The sequence below is a fragment of the Choloepus didactylus genome, chromosome 16 (genome assembly GCF_015220235.1).
Source record: "Choloepus didactylus isolate mChoDid1 chromosome 16, mChoDid1.pri, whole genome shotgun sequence".
NCBI classification, from domain to species: Eukaryota; Metazoa; Chordata; class Mammalia; order Pilosa; family Megalonychidae; genus Choloepus; species Choloepus didactylus.
The window spans coordinates 75,350,661-75,378,300 of NC_051322.1; the positions used below are offsets into that span (position 1 = coordinate 75,350,661).

Consider the following 27,640-nt stretch of genomic DNA (forward strand, 5'->3'; position numbering starts at 1 on the left):
CTACCCACAGATAGGAGAGAGATAGAAAGAATTTTAACAGACATATATAAAACATAAGAACAACACCCCTCCATTCTCCACCAGCTCCTCAAGGGGCCTCTGCAGTTTTTCTCATTGTTTTGTTTAATTAACTCTTTTTTTTAAATCAACTATATCAAAAAAGTTAAAAAAACATAAAATAAAAAAATCTCAAACAAACCATAACAAGGGAGTAAGAAAAAGACAACTAACCTAAGATAACTACTTTACTTCCAACATGTTCCTACTCTACCCCAAGAAAATAATCTAATATAGCAACATTTCTGTGAACATGTTCCTACCATACCCATCAGAAATTAACAGACCATAGACTTTCATGTGCATTCTCAGAAAATTAAATTTACTTATCATAGCTTATCTATTCTTATTTGGTCATTATCCCCCTTCCTTAATTGCCCTCTATCACTAGTTCCCCTACATTCTACATTATAAACCATTTGTTTTACACTTTTCAAGGTTCACATTAGTGGTAGCATATAATATTTCTCTTTTTGGGCCTGGCTTATTTCAGTCAGCATTATGTCTTCAAGGCTTATCCATGTTGTCATATGTTTCACGACATTGTTTCTTCTTACAGCCATGTAGTATTCCATTGTGTGTATATAACATGTTTTACTTATCCTCTCATTTGCTGCAGGACATTTGGGTTGTTTCCATCTTTTGGCAATTGTGAATAATGCTGCTATGAACATTGGCGTACAGATATCTGTTCATGTCACTGCTTTCCGATCTTCCGGGTATATACCGAGAACTGCAATCGCTGGATCGAATGGTAACTCTATATCTAGTTTTCTAAGGAACTGCCAGGCTGACTTCCAGAGTGGCTGAATCATGATACAGTCCCACCAACAATGAATAAGAGTTCCAATTTCTCCACATCCCCTCCAGCATTTGTAGTTTCCTGTTTCTTTAATGGCAGCCACTCTAATCGGTGTTAGATGGTATCTCATTGCAGTCTTAATTTGCATCTCTCTAATAGCTAGTGAAGCTGAAATTTTTTTTCACGTGTTTCTTGACCATTTGTATTTCCTCTTCAGAGAACTGTTGTTTTTTTTTTTTTTTCATTTCTTTTGCCCATTTTATAATTGGGCTGTCTGTATTATTGTCCTTGTGTTGTAAGATTTCTTTATATATGGAACATATCAGTCTTTTGTCAGATACATGGTTTCCAAAAATTATTTCCCATTGAGTTGACAGACTCTTCACCTTTTTGACAAATTCCTTTGAAGTACAGAAACTTCTAAGCTTGAGGAGTTCCCATTTATCTATTTTTTTTTGTTGCTTGTGCTTTGGGTGTAAAGTCTAGGAAGTAGCCACCTAATACAAGATCTTGAAGATATTTCCCTACAATATCTTCTAGGAGTTTTATGGTAATGTCTTTTATATTGAGATCTTTGATCCACTTTGAGTTAATTTTTGTGTAGGGTGTGAGGTAGGGGTGCTCTTTCATTCTTTGGCATATGGATATCCAACTCTTCCATCCCCATTTGTTGAAAAGACTGTTATGTCCCAGTTCATTGGCTTTGGGGCTCTTATCAAAGATCAGTCAGCCATAGATCTGTGGGTCTATCTCTGAATTCTCAATTTAATTCCATTGATCAATATGTCCATCTTTGTTCTAGTACCATGCTGTTTTGACAACTATGGCTTCATAATAAGCTTCAAAGTGAAGGAGTGTAAGTCTTCCCTTTTTGTTTTCCTTTTTTAGAATCTTTTTAGCAATTCAAGGCATCTTCCCTTTCCAAATATGTTTGATAACTAGTTTTTTCTAAGTCTGCAAAGTAGGTTGTTGGAACTTTCATTGGGAATGCATTGAATCTGTAGATGAGTTTGGGTAGAATTGACATCTTGATGACATTTCATCTTCCTATCAATGAACATGGAATATTTTTCCATATTTTATGGTTCCCTTCTATTTCTTTTAGAAGAGTTATGTAGTTTTCATTGTATAGGACTTTTACATCTTTGGTTAAATTTATTCCTAGGTACTTGATTTTTTTTAGTTACTATTGAAATAGTATCTTTTATTGAGTATCTTGTCAACTTGTTCATTTCTAGCATATAGAAATATTAGTGATTAATCTGCATTATTCTTGTATCCCACTACTTTGCTAAATTTGTTTATTATCTCTAGTACCTTTATGGTAAATTTCTCAGGGTTTTCCAGATATAAGATCATATCAACTGCAAACAATGACAGTTTTACTTCTTCCTTTCCAATTTGGATGACTTTTATTTCTTTGTCTTGTTGTATTGACATGGCTAGCACTACCAGCACAATGTTGAATAACAATTGTGACAGTGGTCATCCTTGTCTTGTACCTGATTTTAGAGGGAAGACTTTCAGTCCCTCACCATTGAGAGCTATGCTGACTGTGGGCTTTTCATAATGCTCTTTATCATATTGAGGTAGTTTCCTTCAATTCCTACCTTATGAAGTGATTTTTTCAAAAAGTGATGCTGGATTTTGTCCAATGTTTTTCAGCATCTATTAAGATGATCATTTGATTATTCTCTTATGATTTGTCAATGTGTTGTAAAACATTGATTTTCTTATGTTGAACCCTCCTTGCATGCTTGGAATGAACCCCACTTGGTCATGGTAGATGATTTTATTAATGTGTCCTTGGATTCAATTTGCAAGTATTTTGTTGAGAATTTCTGCATTGGTATTCATTAGGGAGATAGGCCTGTAGGTTTCTTTTTTTTAGCATCTTTGTCTGATTTCACTATTAAATCGATATTTATTGATGATATCAAAATCAATAATATTGATGAATAAATAGATATTCATAAAGAAAATGAGTTAGGTAGTGTTCCATTTTCTTTGATGTTTTGAAAGAGTTTAAGTAAGTCTGGTGTCAGTCCTTTTTAGAATATTTGGAAGCTTTTTGATGACTGATTGGACCTATTTCCTTGTGATTGTTGGTTGAGGTCTTCTATTTCTTCTGTGGTCAGTCTAGGTTGTTCATATGTTTGCAGGAAATTGTCCATTTCCTCTACATTATCCAGTTTGTTGTCATAAATTTTTTCTAGTATTCTCTTATAATTTTATTAAAATTTCTTCAGGATCTGCAGTAATGTCACCTTTCTCATCCATTATTTTTTTATATGGGTCTTCTCTCTTGATTTTGTCAGTGTAGCTAGGGGCTTGTCAATCTTGATTTTCTCAAAGAGCCATGATTGGTGTATTTATTCTCGCTATCATTTTTCTCTTCTCTATGTCATTTATTTCTTCTTTAATCATTGTTATTTCTTTGCCTCTTCTAGGCTTAGGATTGGTTTGCTGTTCTTTTTTTAGCTTCTTCAGTTGATCCATTAGTTTTATGATTTTAGCTCTTTTTTCCTTTTTACTCCATGTGTTTAGTGCTATAAATTTCACCCTCAGTACCACTTTTGCTACGTCCCATAACTTTTGGTTTGTTGTGTTGTCATTTTCATTTGTCTCTATATATTCAGAAATTTCTCTTGCTATTTCCTCTTTAACTCTTGGGTTGTTTAGGAGCATGTTGCTTAACTTCCAGGTGTTTGTGAATTTTCTAAGTCTCTGATGGTTATTGATTTCTAATTCCATTTGTGGTCAGACAATGTGCTTTGAATAATTTCAATTTTTTTTAATTTATTGAGGTTCATTTTATGTCCCACCATATGATCTATTCTGGAGAAAGTTCTGTTAGCTCTAGAGAAAAATTTGTACTCTGATGATTTGGGATGAATGTTCCGTATATTTTTGTTAAAACCAAATAATTTAACAGATTATTTTGGTTTTCAATTTCCTTATTGGTCTTCTGTCTTCTTGATCTATATATAGGCAAGAGTGATGTGCTGAAGTCTCCCACAATTATTGTGGAAACATAAATTGCTTCCTTTAGTTTTGCCAGTGTTTGTCTCATGTATTTTGTGGCACCTTGATTGGTTGCATAAACAGTTATGATTGTTGTTTCTTCTTGCTGAATTGCCCACTTTATTAGTATGCAGTAGCCTTTTTTTGTCTCTCATGACATCCTTACATTTGAAGTCTATTTTATCTGAGATTTATATTGCTACTCCTGCATTCTTTTGGCTGTAGCTTGTATGAAATATTTTTTCCATCCTTTCATTTTCCATTTCTTTGTGTCCCTGTGTCTAAGATGAGTCTCTTGTATAGAACATATTGATGGTTTATTTTTTTATCCACTCTTCCAATCCATATCTTTTGATTGAGGATTTTAATCCATTTACATTTAACATTTTTACTGTGAAGGCATTTATTGAATCAGCCATCATAAACTTTTGTTTTTGTGTGCCAGATAAATTTTTCCCTCTCTTTCTTAATGTCTTTTAATTTACCCATGCAGAATCTCTTTAGTACTGAACCTTTCTCCATCTCTCCCTTTCTTTTTTTCTCTGCCAGTAGGACTCCCTTTAGTATCTCAGGTAGGACAGATCTCTTATTACCAAATTCTCTCAGAATTTGTTTTCTGTGAAAAATTTAAGCTCTTCCTCAAATTTGAAGGAGAGCTTTGCTGGATAAAGAATTCTTGGTTTGCAATTTTTTCCCTCTCAGAATTTTAAATATGTCATGCCACTGCCTTCTCACCTCCATGGTGACTGCTGAGTAGTCACTACTTAGTCTTATGCTATTTCCTTTGTGTGTGGTGAATTGCTTTTCTCTTGTTCCTTTCAGGACTTGCTGCTTCTCTACAGTATTTGACAATCTGATCAGAATATGTCTCAGAGTGGGTTTATTTGGATTTATTCTATTCGGAGTTCACTGGACATTTATGATTTATGTATTTATGATGTTTAGAAGATTTGGGAAATTTTCTCCAACAATTTCTTTGAATAGTCTTCCTAGATATTTACCCTTCTCTTCCACTTCTGGAACACCAGTGAGTCTTATATTTGGAAGTTTTGTATTATCTATCGTATCTCTGAGGTCCATTTGATTTTTTTTATTGTTCCCCATTCTTTCTTTTGTTCTTTCCTTTTCCATTCTGTCATCTTCTAGGTCACAGATTTGCTGTTCGGCTTCCTCTATTCTTGTACTATGAGTACCCACAATCTTTTTAATTTGATAAGCAGTTTCTTTTATTTCCATAAGACCATCTACTTTTTTATTTACTCTTGCAATATCTTCTTTGTGCTCTTCTTTGGTCTTCTTCATGTCCTTTATATCCTGTGCCATGCTCTCATTGTTTGTCTTTAGTATTGTCATTAATTGCTCCAAGTGCTGTGTCTCTTCTGTTATTTTGATTTGGGTGTTTGGGCTTGGGTTATCCATATTGTCTGTTTTTTTCATATACCTTAAAGTTGTCTGTTGTTTATGGCCTCTTGGCATTTGCTTTACTTGATAGAGTTCTTTTAGGATCTGTTGAATGATTCAAACCCTTATCTCTAATTTGTCTGATCTACAGCTTTGTGGAGTACACTTTATCTAACTAACCAGCAGGTGTCATACATGAGCCACCTATTACCCTCAAGGCAGTTCCCCCATTTTGTCTTTGTGGTGAGTGGGGATCTGAGCCTTTTGGGGTCCAATTGGTGCATCAAGCATGCATGTGTAGTTGGTGTTTCCTGCTCTGCCTATGGGATGTGTTTCTGAGCAGTTAGAGAGTGGGCAGCTTTAATAATCAAACCTCCCAGGTGTTCCTGGAGATAAAACTGTTGCAATAGTCTAATCCTTCAGTTCATTCTTGCCACAGATTTTGTCTGCTGCTGACACACAAGTCCTAAGTATTGGTGTTTGGCCCCTGGGACATGCGAGTAGGTCCTGCTTCCAAGTCATGCTCTACTAGATCCTCTGCTTAGGGATGAATGTGCTATGTCACATGTTAGCATCATCCCCTAAGGGAGGTTCTGGGCTGCAGGGCTGTGTAAGGGTGTTCCCAGTCTGCTGAAAGGATGGCTGAATGGGGCCCCTTTCCCACAGCTCTGCCTTCCCAGCTCCAGGACAATTAGTTGAGGCTGTGGGAAAGGCTATTTTCCACACCTGATGTGGTGTGTGCATGTGTTGTTGGAAACATTTCCCATCACACTGGGCTGTTTGGAGCAGCTCTTGGCTTTGGCACTGGCACTGGGCAGGAGCATTCCCAGCTCACTGGGAAGATGGCTGTAAGGGAATGTCCCCCTTTACATGAGAAGTTGTTACCAGAACTTTTATTGATTGATCTCCAGTGGAATATATTTAATCATAATGACTTCCTTTTCTTCACCTTCATAATTCCCCTTGGTTTGATAATGCCAATCCCCAGAACAAAGCAAGCTCTTGAAGCAAATGTCATAAAAATGAAAGAATTGGGCATGGAATCAACACGTCAGACATATTACACAGTGGTTCTCTGTTGGGTAGTAGAATCTAATTCTCCTAAAATACTTTAGAATTTCCTGGATATTTTTTATTGTTCTATATACCTAGTGTTCTCTTTATATAATGGGCATTTCATGGATATTTTTCCCACAAACATCACTGTCTATCATTCATTCTTTTGACCATTCAACTAACATTCAATACCAAATGGGGATATGGAGGCTATTCTTGGGTCATTTTACTCTGGTGATGAAGAAATTATGTACTATGTCTCAGGGTAAATGTCCACTATAGAAAACTTCTGTCTTCTAAAACCCCACATAAAAGCACGCACCTCATCTCAACATGGGAATAAAGGCTAAGCTTTGTCCAAATATGCAACTACCCCTCATCTTTATATGATCAAAATTCTTCAGCCTCACAAGGTCTTTACTTCATGAAATAGTTTCAACTTCCTTCTGAAAGGTCTAATAAAAGTGATAAAGATCATGATTTTTACATCAACTCATTTAGTCAAATTAATCAAATTATTTTCTATACATATTTTTTTTATCTGCATTTGTGGTTTCCTGCAGGGATAAGGCTTCCAACAATCTGTACATCATAATCTGTACATCATAGAATCTCATATTATAAAATGATGTTCTGATGGTTTTAAAAGTGGGATGGTTGATGTATACATGTGCATATGGAATAACAAACTTTTATGTTCACATAAAAATTTCAGGAATATTTGTGATCCATAACTATAATGTGTTTGTACTTAAATATTTAGCATAATACATGTGTTGATAAAAACAGACAAAAACAAATAAACATAATTATTCAACAAAAGACATCAATTATCTATTATGACAAACATTATAAACAAACAAAAATTAAAAAATAGCTGCAAAGATTACCAGTTTTATGCAAAAGAGCTGAGAATCTAGACACTAAAATGAAAAAAAAAATACCTGAAAACGAAGTGATCATTTGTGTACAGCCAATAATGTTTATTCTTTATTAGGTGTTGGAATTAAAATAAACAAAAGCTCATGTGATAAATATAATTTTCATATAAATAATTCATGCTACAAATCACATGCTGTGATTAAATGTCTGAATCTTCAGGTACATATATCTTTTCTCATGCCTCTTTCCATGGAATATTCTCAGTTTATCCTACTTTATCACTCCTTAAATAACTATTAAAGTCATCTCATAACTATAAGCACATGTTCTATTCCCATAACACTTTGTGCCATGATGAACACTCCAAGTTGTCATGAATTCACCTTCTTTATATTTCATTGCACTTTGGTCTCTGTCAAATTAATATATTTACTGCTTTATTACACATACCTGTTGGTGAGGAATTGCTATTTATTTTTAAATATCTGTCATTTTTCCTATTACAAATTCTTTTGAACCGTGAATTTTACCATGTTTATTTTTATTCACTCACAGAGCTCAATATTAATCAATATATTGCTATTTAATCACTAATGATTAGACATATTGATAATTGCACATTAGTGGAGAAAGCATAGAGCTTAAAGACAAGATTTAGTACTGAGGTTTTATTTCTTGCATTTATTAGCTATATGTCATGGGATGAAGAACTTAATCTAACCCTTAGATTTATGATTATAAAAATTGGATTCAATCCATCTCAAATACTTTTCAACACATGATATAAGTCAAAGAATATTTGGATATAGATTATTTTTAGCATTGAAACTTAAACTAACAAATGATAAAATATAATTTTTGTCATAAATTAATTAGTTCCAGATGTAACTGGGGAAATGAAATGACTTTAAAACCAATCTAGTCATTGGTTTCAAATGACTTTGAAACCAATTAGTCCTCTGTTTCCACCCAGTTTTTCAAAACTATAACTGAACCTCTAACTCTGATTAGTCAATACCATCTTACCTCCATACTTCCTTTCTACTTTATTTTCTCCCTTCCTTCTCTCCTAACTCCTTCCTTCCCTGTCTCCATTCCATTGTGTCTTCAAAAGTGCTAGTTTAAATTACAAAGTTTATGCATTATTAGGGATGTGGTTTTTAGTAAGCAAATTTATCTTTCAAAATTAAAATGTACATGATCACTTCTATACCTGCCTCATATAATGTGAGACAATTATTGAAAATAATAAGAAAATGTGAAAATTTTATTTAATCATGTATCTGTTGAATGCCAACAATAATCCTGTTACTTTATCTGGCAGGTTTAAGTTATAAATTTATGACTATAGATGCTAGCATTTTGTTTTTAAAGTAAGAAGAGTGTGGTAGAAGACCCACTATGAACAAAAGTTGACCATTTCAGAAGGATTGAATCTCAAGGATAGCAAGACAATAAGCAAGCATAATGTAAAATATATTAATAGAAGAAGCCTATAAAAGATTGCTTCCACAATGGTATTTAAAATAGAAAAATGCATATTTTAGTAAACAGTAATTTTGCATTTAGTTGACATCCTAAAAATAACTCTTTTACCAGAATTTCTAGATAAAAATTAGCCACATTCATTATTAATCTTTTATAATCAAGACTCATTATTTGGGAGAAATTTCCCATTTGTAAAAAAAAAACGTGAAAACCTGAAAAATTAAGTAAAAATTTTGTAATAGGGTTGGATTTCTTCTTTCACTAGCCATTTAGTAATGCAATTGAAATTATTTTTGGTAGCCCTTTTTAATATAGCCAAATTAAGAAGGTGTTCTTTGATGAAACAGAATCATAATTTGCAAGATATTAGAAGCAGAGAATCTTTCATCACATCTTCGCCATTGATACATACATGAAAGATAAGCCTTGATATGTTTCATAGTAATACATTTGAAGCAACATGTGCAGAAACAACCATTTTTATACTTGCTTACCATTGTAGTGATTAAGTTCCCAGTTGACAAAGACTTAGGAAAGTAATAAAATGCAATCTTTACTCCCTTCACAGAGCCCTGAAGAGGAATATTTAAACTAAATAAATGAATAGAAAGAGCAGTAGATAAGTTATATTTTTCTATGCATATTGCACAAGAAAATGAAAATTAAACAACATAATTAAATTTCCAGGATGTGGACATATGGAAATTAATTTTCACTTGATAATGACTTCATTATGAAGCATGTCAAGTGGGATTTTCATCATATAGACATGGTTTAGTGGAGGAAAATGCCTGAATGGAGACAGCTTGGGAATTCTAATAGTCTCATCAGTTCCGTGTTCCCAAGGGAAGAAGATACATCATGGGATAATTATGATCCATGTAAATATTAATAAAATGATAGATGTTTACTTATATCAGTACCATTGTTTGTAAAAATTTCACATCAATTGAAACATTTTGTTACAAATTAGTTGTAAGTAGCTTCAAGTAAATGGCATAACAGTATTCCATTTTATTAATGCAATTAGGTATAAAAGTTACTAAAATTACTTAACAGGATTATTGTAAAGACATAGAAAAAATCATTGAAAACAATTTGAAGTATTGTGCCAAATATTAGGAAATCAGAATAAATGTCTTCAATAAAACTGGAGCTAAAAGAAAATTGAAGGTATAATGATCATCTTTATTCATGCTTCTTTATAATTTTATCAGATAATTCCAGTTCTAAAAATCTATAACTGTCCATACACTCCATAGATTTGTTCAATTTAAAGGGATAAATACATAATATTCAAATAGACAACTAGAGAAATATCATTTGAAACTGAGGAGAATAGAGACTGACTTCAGCTAGATGACAGAGTAAGAAACTGCAGACACCCAAGTCTGAAAGACACAGATAAACAACAAGAAACTGATAATACTAACTCTCTCAGAATTCTTACAAACAGTTAAGGTTTCCAACAATTAAGCAATTTCTGAGGCAAATCTGATAAAGACATTTTGCTCCAAAGTACGGTCTTCCAAAAGGACTAGAAGCTATTCATTTGTAATTTAAATGTTAGTAACAGTTTTCAAGAGAATGTAAAAGTGATACAAAAGCTTCATGGCAATTTTACTAGCTCATATCCCTCCATTGTCCCCAGTTTGGCAGCAACCCATGTCCACAGGGTCCTTGGTTCCAGGAGGAGGAGAGCACATCTTATTCAAAAATTATGTTGTTGGCATGTCTGTTCCAACACAACTTATGGCTGTCTGAAGGACTGACTCAATGTGCAGATCCCTGTTTCATCTGTCCTGGAATTCATTCAGGGCTCAGAAGTGGCAGACATTTTCATGAAAACAATGAAAAGGAATGAACAAACTACATCCACATAGGCTGAAGTTTATGGTTGTGACATGCTAGATTGCATGTGAGCCTAGATGAAAAACTCAGTGGAGCTTCCTTTGTGACTTAGGACATTCAGCAGAATCCATGAATAAAAGTTATTTAGAATGTCACACAGATGCCCAGGGAAAGATGAAGACCCATAAAAGATTTGAATGGACCTTAAGTTGTCAACTTGGGCTTACCTCTTTGGTAAGTTTAAGCCTGGTTAAGCATTGAATAAAAAACAATCAGTAAAGATTTAGAGTAGTGATTTTTTGCTTTTGCATTTTCTTGTTTGTTTTGTCCTGGCACTCCAAGAAATCTTAGTCAAAACACTGGATGAATTCAAGCTAAAGCATCAGAGACTTCACTGGCCACAAGAGGAACACACTGTTTGCAAAAGCTGGTAGGAAAAATCATTAAAGAATAGACTACTATACACTTCAAATATTGGGAAGAAAAACAAAAAAGAAACAGCAAACACTGGGGAAGAGAGAGAATCTGATTTCCATATTTGATCAATTATAATATTCAAATGTGAAGATTTCATGAAAGGAATCAACATGTATACAAAAATAGAGAAAGGAAGGTCTTTTAAGAAGAATAAAATAAATCAACAGAATCCATGCCTAAGGAATTTCAGGCATTGGAATTACTAGTCAAATGTGTTAAACAAAATGTTCTAAATATTCGAAGAGCTAAAGGAAAACAGTGACAAAGAATAAAGGTTTTAAAGAAAGAATATATAAACAAAATGAGGCTTTTAATTAAGAGAAATTTTAAGAATAAATTAAACATAAATTTTTGAGCTGAAAAGTAAAATAATGGAAATTAAAAATCCCTAGAACATATTTCACAGGTCTGTGTATTGGGAGTTTTAAATGAGGTAATCCTTGTAAATTGCTTCATGTAATTATTATTATTCTTGCTGCTATTGTTAAAAATAGTACAATTATAAGAAAGTGCTATAATCAATTGTGAGATATGTTCCACATCATGGCAAGGTGTTGGTGGGGTGGTTTATTGGAATTTTATATTTTCTGCCTGATTGTCCTGTAAACCCACACCTTCTCTGATAAAATTAGTAAAAAGTAATTGGTGAGTCATCGAATGGGGGAAAATCATTAGGCCACCAAAAAGTCACCAATCTTTACATTCATTCACAAACTCTGTGGATTTTGTATCAAATAGTGAAAAAGAAGAAATTAATCCATACCTGTGAAATTAGGACAAATACATATATATTTTTCAGCTGTCTAGGCATTAACAATGTTTTTATCTTAATTTTACTGAGATATTTTCACACATCACAAAACCATCCAAAGTATACAATTACTGGCTCACACTATCATCACATCATTGTGCATGAACACTGATGATTAATTTTAGAACAGTTTTATTACTGCAGAACGAAGACTTAAAATAAAACTCAAATATTCCCATATCTTATAGGTCCCACTATTTTTTTTATCTTCATTTTATTGAGATATATTCACATACCACGCAGTCATACAAAACAAATCGTACATTCGATTGTTCACAGTACCATTACATAGTTGTACATTCATCACCTAAATCAATACCTGACACCTTCATTAGCACACACACAAAAATAATAAGAATAATAATTAAAGTGAAAAAGAGTAATTGAAGTAAAAAAGAACACTGGGTACCTTTTTCTGTTTGTTTGTTTGTTTCCTTCCCCTATTTTTCTACTCATCCATCCATAAAGTAGACAAAGTGGAGTCTGGTCCTTATGGTTTTCCCAATCCCATTGTCACTCCTCATAAGCTACATTTTTATACAACTGTCTTCGAGATTCATGGGTTCTGGGTTGTACTTTGATAGTTTCAGGTATCCACCACCAGCTACCCCAATTCTTTAGAACCTAAAAAGGGTTGTCTAAATTGTGCATAAGAGTGCCCACCAGAGTGACCTCTTGACTCCTTTTGGACTCTCTCTGCTACTGAAGCTTATTTCATTTCCTTTCACATCCCCCTTTTGGTCAAGAAGATGTTCTCCGTCCCACGATGCCAGGTCTACATTCCTCCCCGGGAGTCATATTCCACGTTGCCAGGGAGATTCACTCCCCTGGGTGTCTGATCCCACGTAGGGGGGAGGGCAGTGATTTCACCTTTCAAGTTGGCTTAGCTAGAGAGAAAGGGCCACATCTGAGCAACAAAGAGGCATTCGGGCGGAGGCTCTTAGGCACAATTATAGGGAGGCCTAGCCTCTCCTTTGCAGCAACCGTCTTCCCAAGGGTAAAACCTACGGTAGAGGGCTCAACCCATCAAACCACCAGTTCCCTATGTCTGTGGTCATGTTAGCAACCATTAAGGTGGGGTAGGCCAATACCCCTGCATTCTCCACAGGCTCCTCAAGGGGGCACTACATATTTTTCCTGTTTTTTTTTTTTTTTTGTGGTTGTTTTTTAACCTGTTCTTCCTTTTTAAATCAACTGTATGGAAAAAAAAATTAAAAACAACAACAAAAAAAAAAAAGAAAAAAAAAACAAAAAAGAAAAACATACAATAAAAGAACATTTCAAAGAGACCATAACAAGGGAGTAAGAAAAAGACAATTAACCTAAGATAACTGCTTTACTTCCAACCTGTTCCTACTTTACCCCAAGGAAGTTACATAATATAGCAACATTTTTGTGAACTTGCTCCTACTATATCCATCAGAAATTAACAGACCATAGGCATTCCTGGGCATCCCCAGAATGTTAAATAGCATATCTGTTCTTCTTGGATTACTGTTCCCCCTTCCTTAATTGCTCTCTAAGACCCCACTATTTTTGACCCATAGTAGTGGTGTAGTATGTTACTGTTGATCAAAGAATATTAAAATATTACAGTTAACTGTAGTCCATAGTTTGCAACATCTCTCTTTTATCCCATATACCCTTTTATTATTTATTATATTTTTACATTTGTAGTAGTTCACGCAATAACCTATTCATAACTGTGGTGTTAATTGGTGTATGCATGACATTAAACAACCACTATCAATCAAATTCTCCTGCAATATGGCAGTTTTACTTATAATCCCAATGATGACTAACATCACCCCATCCATCCCCAAACATTTAAGTTCAACTTCATTAACAGTTTTGTACATATTTGATAACTGCTCCCTTTTCAGTAGCTTCTATCTCTAGGTACCCTATACTCTACATTTTAAGACTGATTTTAAATGCTCTAGCAAGTTCATATTAGTGATATTGTACAATATCTGTCCTTTTGTGTCTGGCTTATTTCACTCAGCATTATGCCTCAAGGTTCATCGTTGCTGTCACATGTTTTAGACCTCATTCTTTCTTCCTGCTGCATAATATTCCATGTTCTACATATATACCATATTTTGTTTATCCACTCCCCTGTTGATGGACTCTTGGACTTTTTCCATCTTTTGGCAATTGTGAATTGTGCCGCTATGAACATTGGTATGCAAATGTATGTGTCTCTGCTTGCAGATATACTGGGTATATAAAGAGTAGTGAAATTGTTGCATCATAGGGCAACTTAATATTTAGTTTTCTGTGGAGCCATCAAACTGTTTTCCACAGTATCTGTACCACTTTACATTTTTACCAGATGTGACCAAGTTTTCCTTCTTCACATCCTCTCAATCATTTGTAGTTTCGTTTGTTTAATAGCAGTGACTTTTACAGGTGTGAGATGATATCTCATTGTAGTTTTGATTTGCATTTCCATATTAGGTAATGAAATTGAGCTTCTTTTCATGTGGTTTTTAGCCATTTGTATTTCCTTTTTGAATACATGACTATTCATATCTTTTGCCCATTTTACAGTTGAGTTGTTTGTCTTTTTTTGTTGAGTTGTAGGATTTCTTTATATATACTAGATATCAAACCATTATCAGATATATGGTTACAAAATATTCTCTTCCAATGTGTTGGCTATCTCTTCTCCTTTTTTGACAAATCCCTTTTTTCAAAAGCACAGAAAATGCTCAATCTTGAGAGGTTTCCATTTATTTATTCTTCCATTGTTTGTTCTTTGGGTGTAATGGCAAAAAAGCAAACCTCCTATTATTAAGTCCTGAAGAATTTTCCTTATATTTTCTTCTAAGATTTTTATCCAATTTGAATTAATTTTTGTATAGGATGTAAGGTAGGGGAGCGCTTTCATTCCTTTGTATATGAATATACATTTCTTCCTGCCCAATTATTGAAGAGATTATTCTGTCCCAGTAGTGGTTTGGGAAGCCTTGTCAAAAATAAATTTACCAGAGGTCTGAGGGTCTATTTCTGAACCCTCAATTCAATTTCATGGATTAATCTGTCTATTTTTGTGCCAATACAGTGAATACAATGCTGTTTTACCACAGGACTGCATAAGCTTTAAAGTGAGGAAGTGTAAGTACTCCCACTTAGTTCTTTTTTCCTAGGATGATTTTGGCTATTTCAGGCCCTTTTCTCTTCCAAGTAAATTTAATAAATAAACTTTCCAAGTCTGCAAAATAAGTTGTTGGAATTTTGATTGGTATTGCATTGAATTTGTAGATTAATTTGGGTAGAATTGACATCTTATCAACATTTAGCCTCCTTAACAGTGTACACAGACTATCTTTCCATGTACTTAGGTAATCTTTGATTTCTGCTTTGATTTCTGCTGTTATGTGTCTCTGGTATATTTTTAATTAGTATCTTTTGTTTCCATGAGATTTTCTATTTTTCTATTTATTCTTTCAAATTATTTTTGATGCTTGTCCAGTGTCATATTGATATCCTTTGTCTCTTTAGCCAACTTATTGAAGTTATTTAGGATTTGTATGAACTTCTTTGATTAGTTGTTCCAAATTCTGTGATTACTACTGCTTTTCTTTTTTGTCATTTAGCTTGAACATATCTTCTTTCACCTTCATGTGTTTTCTCATATTTTGCTGGTTTCTTTGCATTTAATTACCTTTATAAGGCTATTTTGAAAGTTGATTTCCCTTACTCATATAAGATTTTGTAGTTGATTGATTTGCATTGAATTACTGAATGCTGTCAGTAATTGCCAGCCAAACCAGGAGGTGCAACCCTTTTTGGAAATCTGTTAGGGGCTGAGAAGAAAAGCAGTGTGCCAGACTGCACTTTCCCTGTCTTCCTAGCAGTTGGCATTGTTGGATGACGACTTCCCCACAGTCCCACCTCTCCCTGACTGTGGAAGCCTGACAGTCTGGGACCCAACCATGCAACAATCCACTCAAATCTGCCATTCTCTATGTGTGCTGGAAGTTGCCAACTCTGGGGGTAAGGGGTGGCACATTTGCCCCTTGGCTAGAATTCACTTGTGGGCACAATGTGTCTGGTGATTCCTGGGCTCCCAGATGGAAATATCTTGGGCTGGGGGCCTGAGAGCTTCAACATCCACAGCCAGCAGCCAGCTAGTAGTTTTCTGCTTTTCACCAGTCAGCAAGACCTTGTTTGTTTTAGGACACTGCTTTGACAGTTGGATCTTCTTATTTAGTAACCCAAACAGGGCCCAGTTCTCATGCTGAGGTTGTAAACCAGCTACAATGGGTGTATGGGAGGGTCTAGAGAGGCTCTGAAAAGACCTGAAATTATCCTGCATTTTTTGGAATGCCTGGCAGATGGCACTGTTTGGTAATTTAATTGCCTTCAAAAGCTCTTTACCTCCTGGAGCCCTGACAGCTTCTGACTTAGTGGGGCTAAAACTGCAGCATTCCAGTCACTCACTTTGCCAGCCAAAATCTAGCTCAATATGGGGCTGAGTCTCCCACTTTACTTCTGTCAGGGAATTCCCCCAGCTGCCCCTGTCTGAAGCCATCTTCCAATGCAAGGATCAGGCTTCCTGCAGCTATTTCCCTCAAGGATGGGGGACTGGCACCAGAACAAGGGCTGGAAACACAGTCTCTGTCCACATTTTCTCAGATTCATCATCCCTTACTGACCTGGGACTTCAAATGTCCTCTCCTTTCCCTGGGTTCAAAATCAGTACATTTGGGTAGTTTCTGTGTGGCTGCTTCCTACTTTTAATAGGATTTTGTGGTTCCCTCCATGATCCTCCATTTTATAAGCTCTTCCTTGATGCTGATTTGTATTCCACACTTCCCCGTGGCTTAAGTCCTGCCCTGGGTCCCTTTAGGCTTCAGTCTCTGTGTCTGAATATAGGTGGGGATGTCTCACTGTTGTGACAGATTTATAATATCTCCCCAGTGGAAGGTGGGATGGACATTGGCTGCTTTTTCTGTGCACTCCCCAAGCTGTGTTGATCTGAGTCAGGGAAAGGAGAGATGACCAGCCTGTCTGGGGTGGAAGCTTCCTACCTTTCTTTGATTCAACATTTGTGGGTTCTTTCTCAAATCTACACATTTCTCCTAAGTTCTGAACAAGTGATAATTGTCCTTTTATTCAGTAATCTCTAGCAAGAGGTTTACAGTAGCTGCTTACATTGCCATGTTAATGACATCACTCAAAAACCTTTTTTTCATAATACGTTAGTGAATTTTTGACTATCACACCTTTCAATTTCCTGTATTTTTTTTCAAGAAAGCATCAAGTGCAAAAGCATAAGATGTATTTAACAAAGAAAAAGACTGAAGCACTGATTCATGCAACACCATGGATGAACTCTGAATATCTCATGCTTCATGAAATAAATCAGTCACAAAAGGCCTATATGTAGTGTCCAGAATAGACAAATCCATAGAGACAGAATGTAAAATAAAAGTTGCAAGGAGCCTGGGGGAAAAGGAAATGGGGAGTGGTACCTAAATTGTCCAGGATTTCTTTTTCTTTTTGTTTTTCCCTCTGGTTTGGGGGTGTGTATTAAACCTCCCTGGCAATATTAGGTTCAATTCCTTGGAGTTTTTCATCTCAAGCCAGAAGTAGGGGCCTGAGATATATCCAAAGCTGAGCTAGAGCAATAGGTCACCTTGTTCAGAAGGTCCTTTTTTATCATTTTAATGAAATTTTATTGAGATATATTCACACACCACACAATCAACCTAAAGTGTACAATCAACAATTTACATTATTATCACGTAGTATTGCATGCATCACCATGATCCATTTTTGAACATTTTCATTATTTAGGAAAAAGAAATTAAAATAAAAAAAGTAATCCCAAAACATCCCATACCCCTTTTCCCCTCCTGTTATTGACCACTATTATTGATCTGGTACATTTGTTAATGTAGATGAAAGAATATTAAAGATTGTCCATATTTTGCATTAGGTACATTTTTCCTGTGCACCCCTAGTTTCCATTTGCTAAAGATGTCAGAATGCAAAATAGCAGAAATTGATTAGTTTTTGCCATGAGGATTTATTATGTTGCAAATTTACAGTCCTGAGGCCATGAAAATAGCCAATTAAGGCACTGAGAGGTAGATAACTACTCTAAGGAATGGCTAATGTCATCTAGTGTTCCTTTGTCATATGGGAAGACATATGGCAACAATTGGCTGACCATTCTATCTTTAAAATGTCTCTGGGCTTCTGTATGTCCTTGCTTGTTCCTCCTTGGGCATTTCTTTCTTTGAGCTCTCTCCAAAATATCTCTGCTTTTTATCTTCTCACAGGGGTCTCCAAAAATGTTATTAAGAACCACCTTGAATGGGCAGGATCACATCTTCATGGAAACAATCTAATTGAAGATCCCACCCACAATGGGCCTGTTTTACAAGAGTGGATTAAAAGAACATATTCTTTTATGGGGCATATAGTAGATTCAAAGCAGCACATTCCACAACCTGGACCCCAAAAATGCATGTTCTTTTCATATGCCAAATACATTCATTCCATCACAATATCACAAAACCTTAAATCATTTCTGTAACAATAAAATAAATAAAAAGTCTTATGAAAATCAGTTACAGGCATGGTGTGTCCTAAGGCAAAATTCCCTCTTAGCTATGGAAGTTAAAACAAGTTATCTGTTTCTCAAATACAAAGGAAGGACCCTCATAAGATAAACATTCTCAACATCATGGGGAGGAAATGAAAGGAAACAAGAGTCAGGGGACACAATCTGTTCCTAAAACCTGCAGAGGAAACTCCATTAGAGTTCATAGTCTGAGAGTCATTTATAGAATGATGTTTTATCCTCAGGGCTTGAGAAAGAGGGAGTCCCACCCTTTCCAAGATCTTTGCAGCAGCCCTATTCTCTCCAAACACTGGGGTGATTGCTCCAACATATCCAAGTATTGGGGAGACTACCTTGTTCTCAGCCCCACCATCTTCAAACATCTGGGTGGCAACTGTTCTCTATGTCATATCCAGAGCTATGCTCAACCCCTTCATAACAGTGGGGTGGTGGCCAGGCTCTTCCCAATCTCCAGGGTATGTGCTCAAACTTCTCTGAGGCCTGGGGTGGCAGCACACTTCCTGAGCATTGAGGCCAGAGTGCCTGACCTGTGTCTCCAGGGCAAACTCACCCTTTCCACAGGGATAGGTGGCTCAACTCTCCTGGTGCAAGATTTATTGGCTCCAGACCTTAGTTTTATGGTTCTGTCTTTTAAGAAATTTTTCCTTTAATTTTTCCCTTTTCCGTCCTTTTAGTCCAGATTGGCAGTGGTTTCTTTTATACAGATCTCAAGAAAACAATGTTGGCATGCAGCATACAGGGGTCAAAACTAACAGACAATATGACTTTCCACAAATCCTTCCTGGATAACTCCATCTTCAATCCTGGCTTGTATTAATATGCCTATTACTGCTTAAATCCTCACATGGTGTACTAGTCTTTGTGGTCTCAGTTTCTTGAAGGCCAGAATTTTCCAGATCATCAATGTCTGGTTTCTTTGTATCAAAATGTCCATTATAAGCCTATCCTATTCCTCTCAAATTTTACTAGAAGCTGAAAGGGAAGCCAGGCTGCATTTTACACATTTAGTTTTGAAATCTCTTCAGCTAATAATCTTAGCTCACCATTTTCAAATTCCCCCTTACAACAAACACCAGTACTCAATTTAACAAATTCTCTGCTGCTTTAAAACAGGGAACACTTTTCTTCCAGTTGGCACCCAGCCCCACACACCCATGTACTTCCTCCTCAGACAACTGTCCCTCATGGACCTCAAGCTCATCTGCACCACTGTACCCAAGATGACCTTCAACTACTTGTCTGGTAAGAATTCCATCTCTTTGGCAGGTTGTAGAACTCAGATATTATTTTATGTGTCCCTGCTTAGGGCAGAATATTTCCTATTGGCTATGATGGCTTATGACAACTATGTGGTTATATGCCACCCTATATGATACACCATCTTCATGAGTCAGAAACTGTGTGGACTTCTTACTGTTGCTTCCTGGATCCTGGGATCTCTTGATGGTAACATTGTGCTGGCAGCTGTCACATCATTCTCTTACTGCAGACCTTTGGAAATTCATCACTTTTTCTTTGATGCTGCTCCCCTTCTACCTCTATCCTGCATTGACAACTCTTTCTTTGAAAGACTGCTTTTCATCTGCTGTGTGGTGATGATAATTTACTCAGTCTCAGTTATCATTTCCTATTCCCATGTCCTTCAAGCTGTCATCTGCATGGGCTCTGGAGAAAGCCAGCAGAAGACCTTTACCACTGGCTCCTCCCACCTGGCTATGATTAGAATTTACTATGGTGCTGCCATGTTTATGTACATGAGACCTACCTCAAACTGTACTGATGACCAGGACAAATTATTTCAGCCTTCTATGCCATCCTCACTCCCATGCTGAAGCCCCACATCTATAGCCTCTAAAACAAAGAGGTAGTAAAGGGCCTTAAGTAGTTATTGGGAAATGGAAAGTTATTGTAATTCTCTCAAACATCTTTTCAGTGGCCACTCTGTTCAGCACTGCTTACCAGAACCTGGAATTATTTGCATCAATCTTTTCCTAATAGTTTTTTCATTTTCCCATTGTTTTCAGATTTAAAATAACTTTTTACCCTATTATATAATAAGCATATTTAGATTTAACTGGATCTGTACAGCAACATAGACTTCATGCTGATTTGTATATATTATGTCCCTCAGGAAAGGCAACATTCTTTGATGCAGTCTTGTGGGTGCAGATTGATGAATCATTGTCATTAGAGTGTGACCTCTTGATTTGATGTATCCATGGAGATATTACTCACAAAACTGTGGGTTATACTTTTGATTGGATTCCATGGAGATGTGGCCCTACCCATTCAGGATGCATCTTGATTGATTTACTGGAGTATGCAGGCCCAGTTGCTACTGCAGCTTAGAGACATTTTGGAGATGGCCTTTGAAAGCAGTCTTTTGCTAACACTTTGTCCCAGAGAAGCTAAGACAGGACAAATGCCCCAAAAGCAACATTTAGAAGAATGCACAGAAGCTGAGATAGGAGCTGAAACACAACTCAGGATTCGCAGATGCTGGCCACATGCCTTCCCAGCTAATAGAGGTTTTCTAGAAGCAATTGGCCTTCCTTCAGTGAAGGTATACTCATGTTGACACCTTAATCTGGACACTTTAATGGTCTTCAGACTGTAAATTTGTAACCAAATAAATCCTCATTTTAAAATCCAATCCATTTCTGGTATTTTTTCATAATAGCAGCATTAGCAAACTGGAATAGTCTCCTTCAAATAAATGAATATTTCTTTGTTAATGCTTGTTAGCTCTGAGTGATACCTTATCTTAGAATGTTTGACTTTCAAGCCACTTTTAAGTGTGAAGATTCTTTATTGAACACAAGAGGAGGTATTGGATTTGATCCACAGTTTTTGGCAAAATGTCTCTTTGTTTACTTATTACTTACCTTCTAGTACTAGTATTCAGTTTCATCTCTGCTCTTCAACATTGACTATATTATTCCTGACCCCTCTAAACTTAATCCACAGGCATGAATAAATGGGGATTTAAGTATCAGTATATTGTGCATCAAATCTTATGTTTATATAAGGTAGTTCTTAGAAATTCCTAAATTTTTTATCTTTATGGAAAGCAGATATTTTAATGACTATAGAAAATATATCTACTTCATTTGGCTGCACAACCTTCATCTTCATTGTGAATGTAGTTTATAAAATCATCATTGACTTAATAACCAGAATTAATTTGGAGAAATGAAGGAACTATCCATAATGTTTTTTACAACTCTGAGAAAAGGATTCACTAAAAATTATGCCACAAAATTATTTCTTCATTACGTTCAAAACTGTTAAAGATATACTGGAAGATCATTTATGGTCCCTAAATCTGTCCGCACCAATTACTTTAATGAATCACTGATACAAATACTTTTATCAACTCTTCAGTGTATCCAAGACATTACTATTTATCACACTTTTCATTTCTAAGTCATTTACCTCTTGCTCCACCGAGGCTGCATTGTTCCTCTATACATAATTTTACTTGTATGAATATTTACATTTAATGTTTTATTGCTGTATAATTGCATATCTTACTGAAACTGGATATTATCTTTCAAGGATATATGCTATGGATTATAATCTATTGCACCCTTTAGAACACTGTAATATATTTTGGGGTAAGTAGACTATTCTCAATATGATGTTTGTTTGATTTATCTAAAATTCACATAGCATAAATTCACCTTCTTAAAGAATACAATTCAGTTTTTCGTTTTTTATAATCACAGATTTGTACAACTATCACAACTATCTAATTCCAAAATATCTTCAGTGCTTCAAAACTATTTTTCGTTTCCCATTCCTCCTGCCCCCAGGCCCTAAGAAGCACTAATCTACTTTTGATGTTCATGGATTTGCTGTTCTGGATAGTTCATAAAAATGGAACCATACAATAATACAATATGTGGCTTCTTTTAGTTGCCATGCCATCATGTTTTCAGGTTTTGTCTATTTTAAAGCATGTGTCAGTATTCAATTGCATCATATTTTTGAATATTTCAATGTAATGTCATAACACATTTTGTTTATTTACTCATAAATTGATGTACATTTTTAGTGTTTCCATTTTTGGCTGTGATTAGTAATGTGGGGATGAACATTCATATTCAAAGTTTTACATACAAATACCTTCAATTCTGTTGGGTACTTCCTGGAATGGAATTGATGAGTTCTGTTGTAACTCTTTGATTAATATTTGAGGAAATACCAAAATGTTTTCCAAAGTGCCTTCACTATAGTAAATAATAACTAGCAGTGTGTGATTACTAAATTCTTCACATCCTCTCACATACAAGTAATATCCCATCTTTGGTGTTTCTGCTGCAGTTTTCTTCATTTTGTTTGGTTTGGTTACAGACATTCTTATGGGTGTGAAGTGGTATCTCATTGTGGTTTTGATTTGCATTTACTTATTGACAACTCATGTTGTACAACTTTTCTTTTGTCACTCAAATATCCTGTTTGGAGAAATGTGTATTCAAATACCTTGCAATTTTTAAAATAGGTTATTTTTCATTTTATTATTGAAAAATAAGAATTCTTTATATACTCTGGATAGTAGAAGCTTGTGAGATACATAGTTTGCAAGTATATTCCCTCATTTTATAGCTGTCCTATTGTTTTCTTGATAGTCTTGAGAATCACCAAAGTTTTAAATTATGATGTAGTTCAATGTATCCACTATTTCTATTATTGCTTAATGCACCTATTGTTATATCTAAGAAATCATTATACAATAAATGGTCACAAAATATATTATGTCTTTTTTTCTAAGAGTTTTATAGTTTTACCCCACATTTTGGTTTGGGATCTATTTGGATTTCATTTTTGTGTATGGTATGGGGTAGCATTCAAACTTTATTCTTTTGCATGTAACTATCAAGTCATCCCAGCAGCATTTGTTGAAAACAATAATCTGTACCCCATTGAATGGCCAGGTACACTTGTGATAAATCATGAGCCTAAATGTACATATTTATTTCTGTAAGCTTAACTAAATTCCATTGATATATGTTTCTATCCTTATGCTAGTACACCACTGTCTTGATTACTGTAGAATTGTAGTAAGTTTTGAAATAGGAGGGTAATTCCTTCAGCTATTTGTCTTTCTTTCCACAAATTGTTTGGCTCTTACATGTCCTTCAACTTCCAAATAAATTTTAGGAGCTCTGTTCATTTTTTGCAAATTGGCAGGGATTCTTTTGAATCTGTAGATGTATTTGGAGTATAGTTCCATGTTAAAAAAAAATATTCAGTCTTTCAATTCATGAATGCTGGATATCTTACCATTTTTATGTCTCATTTTCTTTCAGAAATGTTTTTCAGTTTTGGTGCCCAAGTCTTGTATGTATTCTGTTAAATTTATGACTAAGAATTTTTTCCTTAAAATTATTAAGTGAATGTTCATTGCTAGGGTCAACACATTATTTTTGACATGTTAATAACTGTCATTCCTTCTAATATCTGTCCAGTATTTTATTCTTTCTCTTCTTCTATTTAAAACCCTATTATATATGTTTATGATTGTATCTCCTGGAGGTGATTTCTTTTATGGCTGTACAACCCATTACTGAATAATCATTGCTCATTTCTAAATCTGTATACTTACTGCTTGTGTCAATGGAATCCCTCACAAGCTTTACCAGAGAACATGAACTTGAGATAACCTGAGATTCCATGAAATTCTTGTTGTGGATTCCTTGTAGATCTGCCATATGTATTACATTAGAATTAAAAAACAATATTCCTGGAAAAATGTGTGAAATGGATTTTTGGAAGAATTAATACATGTAAAGGAATTACAGAGGTTGGGAAACAAGTACATAGCCAGATTCACTAGGAAATGTGAGACTGAATTTTGGGTTCAAAATGAGGCAAATTAGGGACAGGAAAGAAAGCTTCTAGATGTCTCATTGTAATGTCTCACTTCAAACTGAGATGTCTAAATCATATACTCCAGGCAATAAAATAACCACATCATGAGCAGACATTGTCATAATATAAATTATTTTAGTAAGATGATATTAATTTAACATAATATAAATTATTTTAGTCAGAAGGTATTAGTCATTAAAATATTTGAAATTTTCATAATCTTCAAAATATTTTGCTGCCAGTTATTATTACTCCCAGGACTGCTTCTGGACTGCTTTGATGACAGCATACCAGAAATATGTATAAGATTTAGTGATTTTTATTTACACCAAAATTCTTGTAACTATTTTCAATTTGGTAAATTAATATGTGCAATGCAGATCTTTTAAGAGATTTTTTTTTTTTCTTTTCTAAAACAGAGACTGAGTCTGGCTTAATCCCTTTGCCCCATACTTTTCCTTTTTACTAAACCCAATCCCTTTTGCCAATCAGCCAACCATGTGAAACCCTTAAGTGACTGCAGCCTCTTCTGTAATTGTAGACATAATTTAAAAAGAGAGCTCTTTGCAAACACTAACATTGGGTTTAATTACTTTGAAAAGTCCCCTTTTTAAGAATGGTAATCTTAAGCATTCATTCTTAAAATATTGCTCTCCTACAACCATCCATCCAACAAACCTTCTGTGTTTCTAATATTATACATTTTCTCTAATCCCATAGGTGTCTCTCATTCATTGCCTATCTTTTTTAGTCCTTTATAACTTAACTTACTTGTCTTAACAGTTTTGTACTTGGTATTCAATATTCAACTCTCTTTCCAATGCCACCAAATATTCTTTTCCCTAGAACTGTAATTGCCACACAGATGTACAATCTAGATCAATCCATTTGCATGCCCTGAGTGCTGATGAAACAAAATTTCAAAACATTCTTGTTTGGTGTCATTATCATCAATGAGCTTCTTTTGACAATCCCTCAAACTTTTCACACAATCAGAGATACACTAGAAGTACTCATAAGACTAGGGATATTGTTTTACTCACCATAGTAACTTAGGTTTGATATCCAGTGGAATAATAAGGGAAAAAGGTAGGCAGAGTCTGAAAGAATCCATGTGAAGTTTTCCTTATGCTCTCTCCATCCCTGAGAGGTCTCTAGGGGTGCAAATTTCCACCAGCAACAAAAATGCAGCCAAAGGTATAGAATTTGTTCAGGGAAATTCATTAGAGACTCAGTTTGCAAGGTTTTCACTGAGGGATTGGCATATAGGTACAATCTGCTGCAAGTAAAAAATCCTGAATGGCTGAAGGAAATTAGGTGTACTATATTTACCATAGTGTTGCACAAACATTGTAACTATGTGAAGCATTTTTATTAATTAATGCTTTACTGAGAACACTGAGTCATGTTCCCAGCTGCCAGCCATGGGTCAGCCTTGCATTTTAGCCTTTCCAAGGATAGAAGTCTCAGACCTGCTATGTTAACTCTAGTACACAGTGCCCAGCTTCAGATCTTTCAATTTTGTCCAGAAATTCTCCTACATGTCACTGGTTGCACTGTTTCTATCCATAGAATACTTCTGTTAAGGTCACCACTGTCCTCAGGACTCAACACAGATATGCTCCCTGGATTACTTTTTCCTGCATAACTTGTTTTCTAGTTGATGAGAGAGCTATTAGTGCACAGTTTCTAGCTGTCAGCCACTTCAGGGATTGCTTCAGCTGCAGAGAGTGGCATTTCTGTGGAAGATAAACATCCAGTAAACACTTACTGTGAAATCATAAAGACACAGGTATGTCAGCCAACACAGTCCAACTCAAAAGTGTTCCAAATAAAGATTTCCACATTGACAGCCAAACCTGAAGTTTTGAGGTTTGATCACTTGCCACCCAAAGGCAATGGGAACCTACATCATTGGATGTAGGTGGAGCCAAGTGAATCCCTGGCACAAAGTAGAGATCTAGTTTTTAAAAAGTGTGAAATATTAGGATAATATATGGCAGTAAATGCACTAGCCGGTACTAAGTATTGGGCCTTTGAGAAATATGGGCAAAATAGTAACTGTAACTGCAACAAGAAGGTTGTTTTTAAGTTTGATTAATGTTCTGAAAAAATGTATAAATATGTTAACAATTCATTCGTCATTTGAAAGCTAAATGTGAAATCCAAAGGGGCCCTTGGTAACATCTCATCTCCTAGAGTGGGAGGGAGGAGAAATCTGAAGAACAGACTGAAGATTTAATTGTCAGAATAGCAGAAATGCAATGAATGCTTTATTACGAAGAAAAGGAGGGCTGCTATGACAAGTGCCGGATGGCAGTGAGTTGGGCCCAGACACAGATGATAGGGACATTTTTCTCTGTGTCCCTGAGTTTCTTGAATTCCCTTGTTCTTTGTACTCTTTTAAAGGAATGAAGTGGTCCACACCTTCTATTAATATATAGCAGACATATAGCCCTTAAACAGAGGCTATACCAAATGTTCTTCCTCCAAAATGTTGTATGCTTCTTCAGGATAAACCATCAATTCCCCTTCTGGCCACTGGGTTAATAAATAGTGTAAAGTTACAATATTACTCAGCTGGGGAGGTTAAGAGCCTAATAAATAAAGAAATGCAACATACCATCATAATGGCTGTAATATTTTCCAGCAGTTAACATCAGGGCCTGCTATGGACAGGTGGTACTGGATCAAGTAGGCCCCAAACATTGTTTGGTAAACAGTCCTGTAAGAAACTGGATTAACCTCAAAGCAACACAGCAGTTTGTCTAAACTTGATATGTTACATAGAAGCATGAAGATAGTGATTTCTCCCCATAAATTAGGTAGATACAGCAAAATTGTAAAGGAAGACAATGGAAAAGGGAATTAAGAAAATCATAAAAATAGAAATTTTGGACTGGATATACTATACAACAAGAGAGAGCCAACCAGGTGATTATATTCTACCCAACGCTGAGAAATTGCACCACTTATCAAGTCATAAAGATTGTACTAGTGAGGGTGGCATCAGCATCACAACAATGTTCGGTGAGTTGACTCTTACAGGGTTAATGGAATGGAAGTTCTCTTCAGAATTCTGTTCCCCTGGTAGCAAAGGAAATGTTAGATTATCAAAATAATAGGATAATGACCACAATTAAAGACTAGATAGATATAATTATCATAATGAAAGATTTGAAAAGTAATCTTGGACCTTGACTCTCAAAGAGTTATTGAAAAATCATAATAGAACTTAGCCCTTCTAAAGACAAAATAGATGGGCAGCATTATAAGATTTAATTTGCACCATTCAATGAAAAAGGAGTCTTTCCAT

At 35.3% G+C, this 27,640-nt stretch overlaps 1 pseudogene; it reads left to right on the top strand.

Annotated features, from left to right (window-relative positions):
- The first annotated feature begins 14,023 nt into the window (after nucleotides 1-14,023).
- LOC119511322 lies at nucleotides 14,024-20,362 on the top strand (annotated as a pseudogene).
- The last annotated feature ends 7,278 nt before the right edge of the window (nucleotides 20,363-27,640 follow it).